The 18368-nt window shown below is 45.2% G+C and overlaps 1 protein-coding gene across 2 annotated transcripts in view; it reads right to left on the minus strand.

The window, feature by feature from the left end:
• The window catches only part of SYNDIG1 (synapse differentiation inducing 1), a 75748-nt gene extending 57663 nt beyond the window's left edge, over positions 1–18085 (minus strand). The window contains exon 1 of one of the 2 annotated variants that reach the window (XM_032185862.1): positions 18050–18085. The gene's annotated coding sequence lies outside the window, so the exon portion shown is untranslated. Of the gene's footprint in view, positions 1–9493; positions 9639–18049 lie in introns of those variants that run through there. The other variant, XM_032185861.1, reaches the window with a different exon arrangement.
• Between the last annotated feature and the right edge of the window lie 283 nt (positions 18086–18368).

Raw genomic sequence — 18368 nt, forward strand, 5'->3', positions numbered from 1 at the left:
ATGGTATGGACAGAGCTGATGTTGGACCATTCAGCTTGTGGATGACAAGGTGGATCCAGGCCTGCCTTGTTTACTAAACAGGACAGAGCAGGTGGTGTTTGCTTAGTCCTACCACGGATCTGAACATCTATCTGGCCAGTGCCTACCTGCTGCGCATCTAAACCAGTCTTGTAAGCCAATCTTGCAGATTCTGAGTGACACTTTCCCCTTGGGATGGGGGAGGAGAGAAAGAAAACATCTGAAATGAGGCAAGGACAAGACAGGAAACATCCTTCCTGCACAGAGCCCCTCCAGTAAGAGGGCTAATGCATTGCTCAAGGCATCCTCTCCGGGGCCCTGCCTAGCTGTTCAGCTTACATATGCCTCGGGGAAGGTCAGCAAAGAGAGATGGGGATGGCAGCATGCAATCAAGGAACACTGTCACTTTAATCCGTAGCTGGTTGGCTACCTTTCCAGAGCTTGACCCAATGTCTCAGCCCTGCAAGTGTGTGGTTTAATGGTGAGGAAATGGTGAGATTCTTGTGCCTTTCCATTATACTACCTTAATAATAATAATAATAATAATAATAATAATAATAATAATAATAATAATAATAATAATAATAATAATAATAATAATAATAATAATAATAATAATAATGTGGCATTGATTTTTCTTTTCCAGGTGAAATTCCTGAGTGGCTGGCCATTAGGTTTAAATCAATAACACCTTGATTGCCAGTGCATTTTGATGCACAGCCAAAACAAGGTCAATGTCTGTCTGGGGAAACTGAGAAACTGTTGAGGTGCCCAGAGATTCTTCATCAATAAGAAAGCAGGATTAAGTGTTGCCAGCCACAAATGAAATCTCATGTCTTCACTGATAAAAGAGAACCTTTTCTGGGCTTTTCACTCCTGAACTACTGGATGAAGAGAGTTAAATCACACTTCCAAGGCCTTTGTTGCCTGCTGTTATCCTGGTGTTGGTAGGAGAATTAGACTTATGGTCTGGAATTCATTTCAGCTACTCCAGGCATCTGACAATATTTCTTGGGAGAAGTTAATTGCAGTTATGCAAGGTGCATAGAACAGGCAGGCAGTCTCTCTGTAGAGTAACAGTACACCTGCAATCCACAGGTGAGACCCTTTCAGCTTAATATTAACTTTCAGATAAGTGAAGAAAGTGTTGTGAGTCCTCCAGGTTCATCTGGAGGAGCATGGAACAAGGGCACGTGGTTGTGAAAGATGCTTAGGGGCAAAAGACTCAGCCTGTACTCTGCCTGCAGGGACTCCTTGGAGGAGAGGCTTATCAGTCACCAGCCTTTCATTACGGGCTTTTCCTGGCCTGACCTGCTCCAGGCTCACATGTTCACATCTCACAGGCAGGTGCTAAAATGAAGAGTGCCCCAATTTCCAGGCCAACCTGCAGTCTGGAGGATCCCGGATGGCAGCGCGACTGAGCAGACATCCTCTGATAGACAACCTGAGGCAATCAGAGGATGTCTTCTCCGCAGGGAGCCAACACTCAAAGCAAAAAGAGAGCCACTCTCATTGTCTAGGACCTCAGCGAGGCCTCAAAATGATGCTGTCAGGAAAATGAAACTCATCAGAGCCCTTTAAATAAGAGAGCTGTTCAATCTGCTCCAAGATGCAGAGTTAATTTAACTGGTTTGATTCAGGTTTCATTTGTCTTCACACGGTTTGAATTTCTCCCCACAAATCACTCACTGGTGCTCAGGCTAACCAGAAATAATTCTGCACTTTCAGACTTGAGGCTGGAACCAGAAGGGAAAACCAAGTTCAAGCTATTGACAAATACTAGATCAAATTTCGATCTATTTTTTTCCTTGGGGATTAGAAATTTTTACCCAGGTCTCTGGTACTAAAAGTGGAGTTATTCATTATTTAAACCTTCATTTTTTCTCAATTTCTTGCTTTTATTTTTTTTTTCCCTCTCTCCTTCTTTCTTATTTTAATAAGAAGCTGTAACCTGTGCCAGGATATCTCATCTGCAAAGCTGTGGTTTATTAAGCTATCACTTGTGTCACAGCAGAGCCCAGCTACGGTAACTGCAGTGAAGGCTGTGCTCTGCTGGGTGTTCTGCAGGCTCCTCTGATGACAGTGGCTGACAAAGTAATTAAGCTAAGGGTGTCAGGCAGAAAAATGCAAGCTGCAGAGAGGGTAAGGAGAGAAAAACTAAACACCATGCCACAGGCTCTGTCAGACAGGGAGTGCCAGCTAGCTCTGATAGTGTCCACCATCCCAAAGCTCCTTCTTTCTTCTGTAACCCAGTGGATACTGTTGTCCTCTTGCCTCCATGGGGCTCTCCCCTCCATTCAGCTCTAGAACAGCCTCAGGTTGTTTCAGCCTTTGGCAGCCCCCTGCCAGGTGCCAAAAGGTCTGTGTGAACAACCAGCTTTGTTACCTCTGGAAAATGAGACTAATACAGAAAAGCCCCAGACCTTTTTCCGCAACGGATCAGAAAGACATTTATCTGGGCAGAACCACAACTTCAAGGTCTTGCCTGGCCAGGAGAAACAGCATCAGCTCAAATATGACTCTGCACGAGCCTTTCCTGGATATAAGGACCAACCTTTTCCCCAAGAAGAGAGTCAAGCATGGGAAAATGAAGGTTGTACAGTGTTGGAGATTTTTAAGACCCAACTGGATAAAGATCTGAGAAACTAGTGACCCCAGAGTTAACCCTGCTTTGAGACAGAGGTAGGACTAGAGTCTACCTGTGTTTCCTTCAACCTGAGTTACCCTACTATCCAAATCTCCCTGTTCCTAGCAGATTCTCACCTGTATCCCCTGCACCCAAGAAGACACCACTGCTCCCGCACCTTCCTGCTAACCCCTCAGTGACTCCAAACCTAGTGCCTGCGTGGCAAAAGGGACGATAACCACACTTTGCAGACCTGTGCCACCAGCAGAAACTGCTGCTGCCTCATGACTACTGAAGTCCACAAAGTTCTGTTGGGTTTGATGCTACTTCCTATGTTGCCCAACAGAGAAAGGAGAGGGTAGAAAGCTTTCTTGAAGAGCTGCAAATAGTGAGACCTGCAGCCTGATAAAAACCACATGGAGAGGTTTGAAGGCTACAGGTTTCCTAGTGCAATCTTTCAGGTGTGTGTTTTTTTGTTGTTGTTGTTGTTGTTTGCTTTTATTTATTTATTTATTTATTTATTTATTTATTTGATGCATACTGCATAGGCTTCAACATCGTTTAAGGTATTTCCGACATCTAGAAATTACAGCAGCAGATACAGACTTTTTGCTTGAGAGAAATCACCATGGATCTGGAGAGCTGATACCAAAGTAAAATATTTAAGGAAAGGAAGGAAAAAAAAAAAAAAAAAAAACCTTTTCCCCTTGTATTTTTCTTTATTGATTTAGCCAGGCTCATTATAATAGTTTTTGTTTTAAGGAAATGCTGCTACTTCAACAGCTGAAATTCCTTTTGACCTATTAAGTAAACTACAGGGAGTTTCATAAAGCTATGCAACTAACTCACACTGGGAGAACTAGGTATGCATGCATTAGTGATAGCTAAATGTTTAATTGCCAGCAGTAGAAGTAAAAAGACCTCCGTGCTATTTTAGTATTACCAATATGCAGCAAATCCACTGTGAGGCACAGACCTGTCCTGCCCTAAAAAGGAGGGAGTCAGGGTGCAATGAGATGCCCAAGGTCACGTCAAACACAGTAGCAGAGCTGGAAATAAAATCCAGGTCTCTTGATTGCCTGTCCGGAGGTATATTTAAATGTGGAAACAATTACAATATGCATATTAGGTCTGCCTGAATAATTGATTGCTTGATTCAGCAGCTGAACCAAAGAACAGAGGGGAAACAGGTGGAATTACCTCATGTTGGCCTAAAATGTAAAATGTTCCCCCTGCAAGAAAATATTTCTTTTCAAGCAGATGGGAGCCTCTGGTATTAGCCAAAATTAAATATAATGTTTCATTTATTTATTTTTAATCGAACTTGCTTTTAGTTCAATTTGCCTCAAGTTGTCTCCAATAAAAGATGACACATTCAGGCTTTTCTAGCCATCCTCCTTCCCGACCAGTTTTGACAGCCTCAACGATTTATTGAGCTCAGTCCAAATTCACAACTTTTTTTCATTCGATGACAGAACTGCACTTTCCAGCTAATAAATAACTGACCTGAATAACAGCACCTGGCTGTAATGTAAATAACCCTCTCTGTTGTGGAAGGCGCCAGTATAAAAATACCTTGCCATCTGCACAACTTACGACAATTACTTTGCAAAGTGAAAACAGTCAAAAATCAGGCTCTGTGCCTCTTTAAGCAAGAAATTCATTTCACCAAAGTAATCGGGGAAAGCTCAGTGTCAGAAAGCTATTATCAGCTACCGAACCACATCCGGACACATGAATGCTATGAATCAGTCTTTGACCAAGCAGCTGGCGAGTTCAGCGTGAACCTGTAAAAACCAGTGGACCCTGTCCTAACTCTGCACCTCCGCATGACCGGAGCCTCTTGCACACATGCCTGGTGCACACTCCTCTCACACCTCCTCCATCTCTCCTGGCTGCAAATCTGTAGCCTCCTCTCCGAGCCTGGCCATCCAGGAGCTTGCAGAGCAAAGGATACCTTTGTGCCAGCTTGCATTGCTGGGTACTTTGCAGCACTGCTGCTCAGAGGTCCCCAGTACTGCAGAATGGGACCATCTGACAACCCCAAATCCATCCTCATGACACCCCTCTGAGCCACCCCCACACTACTTCACACTGGGCAGACTGAGGCATGAGGAGCGATTCCTGCTACAAAAGCCCTACCTCTCCCGACAGATGGCCAAGCTGACGTTTCCTCTCCTTCCAGCCATCCCATAAAGCTGTGTTGCAAACCTCCTCAATTAAGTCCAGCCCAATAAAGCTGACCTTCACGAGACCATAAGTAGAGCTACACGCAATAAATAACTCAGGTCACTACCTTCAGCAGAGTGGTCAGGCTGAAGGATCTGTTTGCCAACTCCAAGAGCAGAAAATTGTGCTGCCTTTTGCTTTCAAAGCAAGTGAATGCGGCTGTTCTCTGGGGTGTATAATTGCATTCTTAATTGTACTGAGTGCCCTCACTGAGAAAAACTTGATCCAGACAGAGTCCCATGACTTTCCTGCATGCAGTGGAGAGCACTCCCAGCCTCTGACCAAGAGTTGCTCTAGCCTGTGGGGAAAACTTCAGCTCAGACCCGCACTTATCATGCCAAGTTTGAGGCCAGAGCAATAGTTTTTGTGGATTTAACCATGATCCATGCTTTGAAGAGCGAAAACTTGCACACAGCTAACTACTTGTTTCACTGCGTGTCATCATTTACTTGACAGACAAGCCGTATCCTCAGGTGGAAAGATGCAATGCCTCCGTCCTCTTGATTCCTGCACCACAGAATCTGGGTGGTTTCTGAGAGTCAATCTAGATCTAAAGATCTGGGTAAAAGTGAATCCCTGGAAGTCTTTATCCCTGGAAGTCTTTAAAAGACATTTAGATGTAGAGCTTAGGGATATGGTTTAGTGGGGACTGTTAGCGTTAGGTCAGAGGTTGGACTCGATGATCTTGAGGTCTCTTCCAACCTAGAAATTCTGTGATTCTGTGAATTACCGCAAAATATCTCTGCCTGATTTCAGTTTTGTGCCTGGTGTTGCAACAGAATTGAAATTCTCCAGCCTAGAATAAGCTACCTGATGCTCTGCCCTGCAGAAACCTGCAGCCAGGCGAAGTTCCCCTGCAGCAGGCAGCAGAGCATTTAAATGAAGCCAGAGTGTGTGAACACAGGAATATCAGCATCATAGCATCCCCTGGCCCTCTTGGTCTGCTTGTGGGCTGAGTCTGGTGCCTCTCTTTGACCTAAAATCCCTGTAACCAGGCTGGTGCACAGACAGAAATACCCAGATGTGTGATGCTCTAAGCTAGGATTCAAGATCTTCCTAAGGAAGGAACAATAAATAAAGAGAGGACAGAACAGGGAAACAGCCTGGCGGTGTTGACTCGGTGCAAAATGAGGGTGTCCGCTTCTCCTGCCCCAAGAAAAGCACTTCAGGGTTGTAAGTCACTTTGTTAACAAAACGCTCCTGTGATACTGTAAAATTGCTAGTGCTGGTTCATCAGGGCGAGGATGATTAGATTAAGCAGCCACTGCTGGGGCAATAAAATCAGGCTTGCTTCATCAGGCTCTAGAAGAATTGCAGAGCCTGAAATATGCTGTGGGACAAAACCTTTACAGAAGTGATTTAGATATAGCAAGACTAGTAGCTGGAGGCAGATAGGACAAGCAGGGAAATGGTGAAAAATAGTATCAACGGGTGTACATTGACCTTTACAGACCTTTCTTAACCCCATATTCAACCGTCCCTGAAGAAATCAGAGTTGAAATGAAACATGGGGCCCATTAGACTCAGGACATTGCCAGAGCTTGAAGAAAAGCCCTACGTTGACTTTCCTCTTCCTCCTTCCTATATAGAAATAGGAAATTTCGATATGAGAGGCACAGGCATTCAGCTGGCAGCAGTTTCACGCAGCATTGCCTCCGTGATCCTGCAAGCCACATGCAGTGGGGAGAAGGGAGATTATTTTGCTGCAGAGAACACAAGAACAGGAGCAGAAAGGTGGGTGAATGGGCTGGAGACCATGCTCTGAGCACTGCATGCAGCAGGCTGCTGCTCTGAGAGATGTTTTGCAGGGGAACACTGAGCACAGCTGTCCTGCCCGACCTGATGCCAGGCAGGATATCTCATGGGACCTGGGATGGTCAGGGGACCCCTCAAGGAGCTGAACTCTTTGATTATCCCATGATTATCTTCCAATAAAGTTATCCAATTGCAAATGCAATATAAAAGACCTTCCTTATCCCCAGGGAGTTTTGAGGGGTCTGAGCTCTACTCAAAGCACATAAACCCACAGAAATCCCATTAAACCTCTGCTCAAATTCCAGCAACTTGATGTGAACGGTGAGTTTATTCTTCCTGTGCCTCAGTGAATTGCAGTCTCAGAGCTCGGTGACAGAAATAATTTACTGCATGGATTTGGGTGGATGGTTAATGAGGGAACTTTGCACATTCGGGTTTTATATAGATGCGGATACACAGATACACATTTGCAGTGATGCCATGTTTAAAATTGGGAGTGCTAAAGGCATGCATGGACTCACACCTCTCATGTACTGCACCACTATTTTAAAATGCAGTCTTTGCTGGTGCAACGAAAATAACCAAAATTCGTCATTGGTTCAATATTATGACATTAAACTCAAAGCTCTGAATCTTTTGCGCTATATTCATGGGTGGTATAAGTTGGTCCAGCTCCACCTGAATCCTCAGGGTTACTGACATTTACATCTGCTGAGCAGCATTTTGCTGTGATCTCATTGCTCAAAGTAGTTTCCAACTTCTACCAGAGAGAGAGTATTCAGAAATGTTTGTTTTGATAGCCAGAGGATGTGTATTCAGAGATGAGCAGATACACACTGACACACTTACACACACACACTACTCATTCAGTTTTGTCAAAATAAAGTCATTGAACATGCAGAGCATTTTCCTCATGTTTCAGCCTGCAATTCTTTTCCATTTTTTCCTCAATTCTGCTGTACAGTGACCTATAAAAAGTTGAGTCTCCAAAGTGAAGAAAACAAAATTTGAAAGTCCCAGTATGTAATCTGCAATCCTACTAACCAAACAACCTGTATTACAAATTCTTCTGGACAGAGACATTTATAGCTGACTTATAAATGTCTACAGATGCAAATTCATAGCAGAGACATGGACAAAAAACCTTGCCCAATTATGCTGGCACTTTTTCTCTAATACTATCCTTAGAAGCCAAGGCATTTTAAATACTGCAAGCGGTGTTCATCAAGTTAAACGTGTCGTGGTGGTGCCCATGCACACCAGTACCGCATTACATCTGCATTTGTATAACGAAGAGCCTCCCTGAGCGTGTGAGATTTATTCCAGAGCATACGGTAGCAGCAATGTGAGATGTCTGCTTGCCCACTTAATAAGAGGAAACTTCTTTAATTCTTACAAATGCATTCATCTTACATACACCCTGACACGACCTGTAGTTACCAAACTACCAATAAAATGTCACCTTGGCCAGTAAAATGAGAAGTGGTTTATTCTTTGGAGAGAAGTAATTTGAAACTAATATGAAGAGCATCTAAATGCAGCTTCTTTGAAGATGATAGCTCATTAACTATAATTAAGAGCAAGTCATTTAAATACTTGAATGTAGAAAAATGCATTCTCTTCTCTGGCTGCATTTTTATAATACACAATAATTCCCCTGAAAATACCAGTTAACTCATCTTCTTGTGTTTAAGAATATCAAAGCATCTTTTAATTGTTGTTAATGCCCTGTTTGTGAGGGATTAATATCTAATTATTTGTGATTTGAGTATTTAATCTCCCTGGAAGTTTAGATTTATTTATTTTTGACATCCTTCTCATTACATGCTGAGGCTGCAGCCTTCCCTCCAGTTATTTTGAAGACACAGTTCAACAGATTGCTCTCCAGAGCAACTCCTGCCACTAGGTAGCTCCATGGTTTTTAAGGGGGAAAAAGCCACCACCACTGCTGGTCCCAGACAGACCCTTGCACCTCTCCTCCTGCGCTGCATTTTGGACCGAGGAGCGCTACCAGCCCTGTTCCAGGAAGGCTTGCCCTTCTGCACCGCCAGTTCCAGAAAGGTCTCAAAGCATTTTTGCCAGCCTGTGCCTACCGAAAGGTCCTCCTTGATTCCTTGTGGGATGCTTTCGGGGTACCTACCCCAGAAGGAAGGAGCAGGCATGGGTTACTTACCCAAGGTCACCCCACTACACAGCAGGGATCGTTCCTGCCTCCTCGCCTCTAACCATCCCTCTCTCCAACTTAGCCGCCACTGCCTGCAAACTACAAGGCTGGGAAGGAAAAGAAATTCAACCCAGCGACTCTGGAACGGGGTGCTGAGGCAGGAGGGCAGCTGAGGCAAGCAGCCCAGCCTCCCGCAGCCTGCCCCGGCTCAGGGTGTGCCCCGGGGCTGCGCACCCCGCGCCCCCCTCTCCCCATCCCGGGGCGCAGGGGAGGGGAAGATGCTCCGCCACGGGGAGCAGGAGGGGGTTCCTCCTGGGGAAAGGGAAAAGGAGGGGATCCCACGCACAGTTTCCCTTCCAGAAAACTCGCCAGTGCTCCCACGGCCCTGGGAACAGCCCGATCCCTCCCCTGACCCCCTCCAGGCGCTTCGTGCCGGACCGGCCATGCAGATTTCGGCTCTCCAGCGGGGCACCGGGGCAGCACCGGGCCGGGCCCCCCCCAGCTGTCTGCGGGGGACAGGATCCCAACCACCCCGGCTCGGTGGGGGTCCCCCTCACCCCGGGGCTCCCCCCGGGGACTCTCCGCCTCGGCGGCTGCGGGAAGCGCCGTGCCCCCCGCCCTCTCTCGGCGCCCCCTCCCAGGGGGCTGGGGATGCGGAGATACGGCGCATCGCTCCCCGGGGAGCCGGGGGGGTCACTCACCTCCCTGCAAGGTGACCCGCAGCGCGATCCGCCCGTCGGGGGCTGCAGGAGGGGCTCCGGGCTTCCCCGGGCCGCCGGAGGCTCAGCGGCCGGGAGAGGAGCCCGGCAGCATCCCGGCGGCTGGGGGGGGGGAACGGAGGGGGGCACCGGGGGACCGGGGAGGGGAGGGAACGGGGAGAGGGGAGCCGGGGGTCGGGCAGGGCGAGCGGCCGGAGGGGCTGCGCCGCCTGCACCGCCGGGCTGCACTGTGCGCTCAACTCGCGGGGAGGAGGAGGAGGAGGTGGAGGAGAAGGAGGAGGAGGAGGAGGAGGGAGGGAGGCGGAGGGAGGCAGGAGAACCAGCCCTGCGTGGCAGCGCGGCCAACTTTGCTCCTGCAGCAGGAGCAGCATCGCAACCCCCCCCCCACCCCACCCCCTCGGTGTCCCTCCAGGGGGAAAGGCAAAACGTTTCGCTGTCTGTCCCCCATCTCCTCCTCCTCCTCCTCCTCCCGGGGCCTTCCTCCCAGCCAGGGGGGCTCTGCTGCTCCTCACCCAGCGCCCCAATTCCCACCAGGCACCCCCCTGCACCCTCCTTGCCCTGCCGCAGAGGCACCCCAGCACTGCTCCTCCAGGGGCACGGGCACCTGCGGGCCCCGAGATGGACACACAAACTCCCCGAGAAGCTGAGGAAGGCTCCAGCAGGTCTGAAGAACTTTATTTATTTGCTTGATTTTTTTTTTTTTTTAGTATCGTGACGAGCACACTGGGCTGCCTGCTGCAGTGTTGAGGGGGTGTTCCCTGCTTTCCTAATAACCATAAATAATATGGGAAAGCAGGGTTCATTCATTCCTCTTCCCATCCCCAGCAGGCCTGCTAGCCAAGTCATTTGCCTAAAAGCTTCTCTGTCACCACTTTTCTAGATGCTTCAACATCTATGGCTTAAAATGCTGTTGGAAGATCACATGCCCAGTTTAGATCACTGCTGTCCTTTGCTGCCGCAGGGAGAGACACGAGGCCTTATATACCCAGTGCGTTTTTGATGTATCCACCTCTCTGCTTGGGGTAAGGCTGTTTTCTCTCTTTTTTTGCCTACTGCTTGTTACTCAGACTCTCAGAATAACCTATGCCAAATCTTTGCTGAAGGAGGATGTTCAAGATTTAAAATACAAGCTAAACAACTTGTGCCTGTCTTGGGGATTTTCAGCAGAAAATCCCTCCACCCCTATTTCCCCCTCTCCCACCATATTTTAGTTCTCATTGGGCTACTCTTCAACATGAGCAAATACTTTCCCTTCCTCTCAGACCAATGGAACCCCTGGGATATTTCATCTTCATCCCCAAAAAACAGATACAAACTCAAAACCTTGTATCTTCTGGAAAAACAAAACAAAACAAAACAAAAATCAGAATAGTATTTGAACATTCAAAAGTATCCAAACATATTTTCTGATTATTATTGTTATTAATTTTACTTTCCCTAAGAATAGCTTTTGTGGTTTGATTGATTTAATTCAATAACAGCAGTAAGTGATACTTTCCCACAGGAGATATCCCTTTCAGAAGAGCTTGGTTTCCCTGGTGGAAACCAAAAAGAAGAGGTCCTGGAACACCTTTTCCAGGCAGTGCCACAAAACTCTGTAGCTGAAATGGTGGTAACATTTGGGATCCAGTCTTACACAGGGGACACCCTCATTTACGTTGTTGCCACCAGTGTTTAAAAAAATATATATAAATTTCCTTGAAGTATGGGCCCAGATTAGGCAGCACCTTCCTCCACCTGCATGGGAAGAGTTGTGCTATGGCAAGGTGGCACTGCCACCAGACCCTGCACTCCTTTTACTTCCATGCTCAGCTCCACGTGTCCTTGGGCAAGCCATTCACCCTCTCAAAGGTTTTGGCAGCTACATTAGAGATGGGTTTGTGCCCACAGATGTGAGTGTGTGGGGTGTGCACAGCTCTGATGTGATGTCTCAGAGCCTGGATATAATTTGTCTCTGTGCTGCAGCCCTGGACGCAGCACAGATAATGTGAGATAAGCCAGGCGTGGCTTCCCCTATGTCAGCTCCATCATCAGCTTTCCCTGAAATACAAAAAACTCAGAAACTCACTGTCCACTTGCTATCACATTGCTAGCAGGAATCAGCATCTGGTAGATGAGAAACCTCCCTTCTAGTTGGCAGGTTGGCCCAGAACACGGAGCGGTTTGTGTCCTTCCAAACCCTCACTGCATTTTCAGTATATCCGAGCGGTACTCACAAAAAGATTTTTCTATCTAAAATTCTGGTCCCTTGTTCACTCCTGACATCCTCTGGACTTCAGGGAGGTTTTGTGCTTTAGTGAAAGGAGTATCTTCCTTACTGTAATAGGCACTGGGAGAGGATAAATACGCAATAAATAGAATAAAAATAATCCCAAATTCTGATTACCCTGATTCTCCAAAGTGCTTTTCACCTTTCCTTTCTCAGAAAAGGAATCCTGCAAGCCACATTCATTAAGCCTTAACTGAGTAAGACTTTTAGGAAAAAGACTGTCTTTCTGTTCTGCTTGTACAGGAACAAAACTGTAGGGGTGCTGGCTTGCAACCAAATGCCTTCTAGCTGCTACAGTGCAAATTCTTATCATCATGCGTTACTGCTACTGATTGGAGCTATCAGCTGGCTTGGATTGCTGGTGAATTCCTGGCAATACACTGTTTCTTAGTGACTGGGGGAAAAGTGGCAAGATTTCCAAAAAGGCTTGTTAAATTTTTCCTTGGAGGAAAAAAAAATATTTGTTTACACAGAATGGAGCATGGAAAGGATCGTTGAGTCCAATTTTCTGTCTTTCAGGAAACTACATCCTGTGATCTTGTTTGGTTCCTTCTGACACTTCCAAAATGAAGTGTTTTTCATGCTGTTATCAAGGTAAGGTTTATTGACAACAGGGAAGTCATTTTCCATAACACAATTCCTCCACCTCTCCCATTCTTCCTGCACCAAAAGATATGTGCTCTTCTTTCAGTTCAGGAAAACCACAGGTCTTTGTGTCAAAGAGGAAATTAAGCCTGAATTGCTTTATTTGAGTTTTGCAGCAGAACCAACTATTGAAGCAATCACAACTCAACAACCACGGTAGTTGTAACTACTGCTACAGACCAGGAGACCAGGACATACTTCAGCATCTGTTGTCTCGTCAACATATTCTCTTGCCCAAAACCACTAAGGAAGGAGTTTGCAGGTACTCTAAAATGTGTTGATCATAACAAATCCCTATTTGCACTAAGCTTGCCATAAATTGGCCTATTCCTGACACTGGAAAGCTAGTGACTATGCCCAACCTGATTTTGATATCTGCAGCTCTCAGTGTTCATTTGGTACCCTGCAGATTGACACCACACCTTGCATTGCTCTTGCCACTTTTGGAGAAGAGTTTTCAAAGACCAATAGAAGGGGGCAGCTTGTAGTGAGGTGAAATGAAGCTCAATAGTTTGTGATTTGGGGGTTTCCAATCAGGTCTAACAATATTGCCTTCGACACCAGCATTTTTACACCTGGTGAACATGCACAATTTCTCCATAATGCATTGTGCCAGCAAGTTTGATAGCTACTTGGTAAGTGCTATGAGTGGGGAAAAACTGGAAAGATACAGTGGAATCAGTGGAAGCACCCTGAGTAACACCACTTAAAGCAGGAGTCCCTGGCTGGAGAACCACACAGTCCTGATCAACTGCTTCGTTTTTGCTCCTCCAGATCCTCTGCACCACTGTTAGCAGTCACTCTGTGAGAACACTTGGAGACAAAGATGCTCCAAAAGCCTCCTGGCCAAAAAACACTGCAGAGGCATCCCAGTGTGGGCGCAAGAGAGGGTTCATGTCTGGAAACCATGTGACAAATGCTGTAGGATATGATGGCGAGTTTTCTGGTAGATGTGAAGCATCTTTATATGATACATCTGTTGATGTGTTAAAACACTCATGGGAGCTGTTGGGAGAAATGTTAAGCTGTTGTCCCCAGCTGTCCAAGAAAATTCTGAAGGTCTCCTGTGTGGTGTACACCTCTGTAGGCCAAGGACACCCTGAGTAGGGAAGTGGAAAGACAAAGACCTGCAAGTGCATCCCTGGGCTCTGGAAAGAGCAGCAGCACCACCTACCACCAAAGGAGAAAGGGAGGATAAAGTGCTGCTCCTGCTCACTTTTTGTTTGCTTGTTTGTTTGTTATTGTGTTTTTTTTTTTTTACACACACACACACAACAACAACAACAACAAAATTACAAGATTGCAAGAATTGTCCATCATTTAGAGGATGTATTTTGGCTGTAGGAAGCTGCTTAGAAGTTTGCAGGGTCTTTGGTTTGCAGAGCTGCTCAGTAAGGGTTTTGCCTCTCCAAAATCCTGACACCATAAGTTCTGTGGGGTCTGAACCACATTTCAGCTGATTATAATTCAGAGTGATGGTATGAAACAATCAGTAAGTAGCCCAAAATCTTTAATCTGTTCCTGCCAAAGGCAACAAGATTCTTTCCATTTAATTGGATCAAACCCCAGAGGTGTAGCCAAGAGTGCTTTTAACTTTCTGAGAAAGAAAAAAAAGGTAAGCTGAAATGGCTGAGGTACGTGGGTGCTGAAGGTTATGTTGGATTGTTTGATTGTAGTTCTGGAACCAAAATAAATGTGAAAGCTTGGGCTGGACATTTTTTTTCTTCTTATGTATTTATGGCAATAAGAAAAGTAATTTATTTATATTTTTGACTGTATGAACAACATAACTTAGCTGAAAATCAAATATTTCATTGATTTGACCTCTTTACTCCTTTTAAGACTGGACATGCACGCTTCTTTGCCACAGAGGAAGAATCTAACCACAATCACTGCCAATCTTTGTCTAACTTGCACCAAGAAAATTTGCCTGTTGGATACCATCCGCTAAGAAGATGAAGCAAACTGTGTGCAGGACTTTGCCTCTGGTACTAAATTAATTCAGGAGGACCTTTTAGCTTGAGTGAGACAGAACCATCCTTTCACATACACAAGTCTGTGGCAGAGTTTGTATTTATCTCCTTCTCTCTTGGACAAGCTACACGAATTCAACTAAAGTGGCCTAGTTTCTGAGATGTCCAGGAGCTAAGAGACTCAGAAGCTCATAAAAAAACACACTGCTTTTATTTTGCCATCTGTGCCTCGTCCCACTACAAGTAGTTCTCATGTTTGAACTTTCTGGAGCTCTTCCAGAAAGCCTTACAGCAAGTACTGGCACCAACATTTCCCTATTCATAAGACAGCTCCTTGACCAGGAAGGACGGCTCCGAAGGAGAGGGGATTGTAACATTTCTGTGCCTTCTTGCATTGCTGGCCTTCTGAGATAGATGAGAAAGGCATAGGTTAGTGCTAATTGAGATGTGGCCATCTGTCAGACAGGAAACATGCCAAGGCCACCTTTTGATTGTTATGTGGGAAGGAACCAGTCCTTGGTGAAAATATTTAAGTGCTACAAACCTTGAAAAGAGTCAGAAATATAACTGAGATGAGAAATGTTCCCCTTGGATATGATTAGGGGTCTCCTGAGTTCAGCATCTCACATTAAAATGCCTTTTTATCCACTGTGAAACTGTAGCACAACTGCTTTATTTTAGGTCAGACACTTCTTTGGAGCTGACTGCCATGAAAACGGACCTATTATTTATTTTACGGTATTTCCCAGGCTCTCTGTATGTAAGGACATGTATATAAACATGTTAAGAGGCAGTCCTTTCCCCAAACATCTGATACTTCAAGTAGTTGGGACAGAAAAAGAGGGCACTACCTAGACCCACTGGAGGATTGGCACCTAGATATATAAAAACATTCTAATGTCTAACTAGGCAGACAAAATAAAAATAAAAAAGGAAAATAAAAAAGGATAAAAACATAAAATAAAATAATAAAAAATTAAATTAAATTAAATTAAAATACTGAATATCACACTGTGTTGGTTTAGCCCCTTTAAGAGAGATGTCCAGGCCTGTGGAGAAGCCCCCTGTCATCCAGGCAGAGTCAATGCACTCATCAGGGACATCCAGGAGAGCAATACCTCTTTGGAGAAGTGGCTTTATGGAGCTGAGCCATTATGGAGCTGAGCTGAACCTGTGGGTCTGATTTCAACCTTGGGAACTGTGAATTATGGATGCCTGAATTTAATAATTAATTTAAAATACTAATTTAATTGTTCTTTTTCTTGATGCCTGAAGCCTATATGGCATGGATGAAACCCTACACCTCAGAAACTTTGACAGCAGATTTGCACAAAGAACACCATGGTTTCCAAATTCTCCATTCGCCTGCAGATTTAACCTAGTCAGTTCCTGTCCTGTAACATGCTTTGGTGAGAAACACAAGTAATGACTGAGTGAGAAGCTGTTGGAAGTAGCAGATAGCCCTGTGAGAAATGACCAGGTTTCACAGTTCATGGGGGAGTTACATGAGAGAAAGCAGTGCTTTGCAGATAACTGACAGGGAGCACCGGGGACATCTTGAGGAAAAGAGCCTTGCAAAGGCAGCAGAGTCCAGGTCACCAGATCAGAAATACAAGGTGAGGCCAAGAGAACCTCCTTGATAACATCAGAATTTGGGGCATGGATGAAACAAAAATGGGACCAAAGGTGAAAAAGTGTTTAATGATAGACTGATGATCTGAGAGAAGACTGGGGTGAAGAAAGGGTTTCTACAGGGTGGGTGGCAGAAGTGCAAAGATGGTAAAATGGAGAGAAGGGGTGATGAAAGGGCCCTGTTGTGAACAAGCAAGTGGCTGGTCAGTATGCTTATCTAGCAGTAACCCCTGCCGAATCACCAGAATCTGTTCTACTGTCTTATTAAATTTTATTGCAGAGTATTTCCAGTGTGATATGGCTCTCTGTCTTCTGCACGTGTGTATGTCGGGACATATGGGGCTAGCTCTTGCATGGGCTGAGTATTTAGAGCTGTTTAGCTAACTCCTATCATGATCAGCTGAAAAGGGGAGCAGGATCAGACCATCTCAGGAGTTCCTGTCTATGTAATAACTGTTACTCAGCCTTGCTACTGATGGGATACACAAATGGGAGCAGGAGCAACCACATCCAGTAGACTGAAATAGAAGAAATCTCCTGGCTCTTAGAGGCCACCAAGTTCAGCTGTAGTTGACAAGGAAGGAGAAGATGCCCAGGTCTCTTAATCCACTGAATCTGGCCACTCCTTTACAAGGTACATTCATGCTTCTGAGGACCATGATTTCATCATCCCAGGCCTAATCCAACTGAGAAACTTTGCATTTCAGCTGTTATATGTAGAGTCAAATGAGGAGAAGAGTGACACTGATATGAAAACTTGTGGAAGGGCAAACTTGAGGAGGCAGGACTAAATAAGAGGACATTATGGTTCGTAAGCGTTGCAGATGTGGAGAGATGGCTTGAATACTCCTTAATGAATGGTCCCCCAAACATTTCACTAGATTCACTAAAGGAAGTAATCCATCTGGCTGATAAATATCTACTTGCCAGGAATGCTCATTGAGTTATCTGATGCCACCTTAAAATGCAGGGGGAATATAAATTTAACTTGGTCATTAATTTCCATGTGCTTACCTGTCTTTTATGTATGAGGAAGGTTTTTTTCCTGCCTTGGAGTAACTGATAAAAGAATGAACAGATTGTTCACAAAGAAAATGTCTTAACAAAAACCCCAGAGGTACTCTGCAATTTTCTGCTGGCCCTGTACAGTGCAGAAAGACTAGGAGAAACTCACCCATATGCTGTGTTCAGACTGCCATAGCTCACTGCTTGCCTCACGTGGCACCCTGCTTGGACTTTGGGGATACTTTTGAGGTGTGCATACTCCAATTGTCCTAAGCTAGCCAGTACTTTGATGCTCAAGACAATTGTGGGTGGGTTGGGATGTGAACAGGGGACTTCCTCAGGAAGTCTGGTCCCTCAGAGATCCCTCTTATTCCAGGGAAAAAAAAAAAAAAAAAAAAAAAAAGTCAATTTTTTGGCCCCTGTTCTTCCTGTTCATGAGAGGAAGTCTGGAGCCCAAACTGCTTATCCTTTTCACCTTGCTTGTCGGTGCCTCAAAATCAGATCATTTTGTCCTCACGACAGTGAGAGGATCACCTATATCTTATGGCTCTCTGTTGATCGCTCTGCACAATCTTATGGGCAAGTGGAGCTCCCAAAAGAGATCTATAATGGAAAAGGAACACATTTTCCATGTAAATACTATTTTAAAGGTAGTCAGGGACAGATCAGGCCTTCCTTTGGTGTTCAAGGAAAAACTCCCAACTGAAATCAATGAGGGGCTGTGCTTCCAAATTAATTGCACGCTTCTGTCCTTAGCATCTGGGCATGGAATCAAAAGTGATGAGCCAACAAAGCAGCACTGAACTGCTCCTGTGAACAGTCACCATCAATAATGAGAAATACTAGGAGAAGTGCTCTTTGAAATTCAAATCACAACAAGCATCATTTAAAAGTGAACTCAGGAGAAGCAGAAATACCATGCACCACACATTAATTGTCATGCATGTGACAAAATCTTCTGTATTGCTGTTACTTAGCAGCATTAAATTTATTCTCATATTATTAATGCCATACCTGGGATGAAGTAATTAAACTGGCAGCCCATTTCTTCTGAACTAGAGGCCAGATCTTCATATGGTGTAAATCAGAATAGCTCCACTGCAGAGACACGGATTTACAACCAGTCGGGGAACCAAGCCATTGTTTCTAAAAAGGGAGAGTTGAAAACGAAGTCAAAACAGTCATCACTCAATGTCATCCCTTCAGCCCCAGAATAAAGGTAAGTGGGGCTAAAGTCCCATCTGAGCTGCACCTGCTTCCAAAGCATACTGCAAGTAAGCCGAAAACTCCTCCAAGCACAGTTAACAAATTAAATTTGGAAAGTTAAATATTT

The sequence above is a fragment of the Aythya fuligula genome, chromosome 3, assembly GCF_009819795.1.
Source record: "Aythya fuligula isolate bAytFul2 chromosome 3, bAytFul2.pri, whole genome shotgun sequence".
Taxonomy (NCBI): Eukaryota; Metazoa; Chordata; class Aves; order Anseriformes; family Anatidae; genus Aythya; species Aythya fuligula.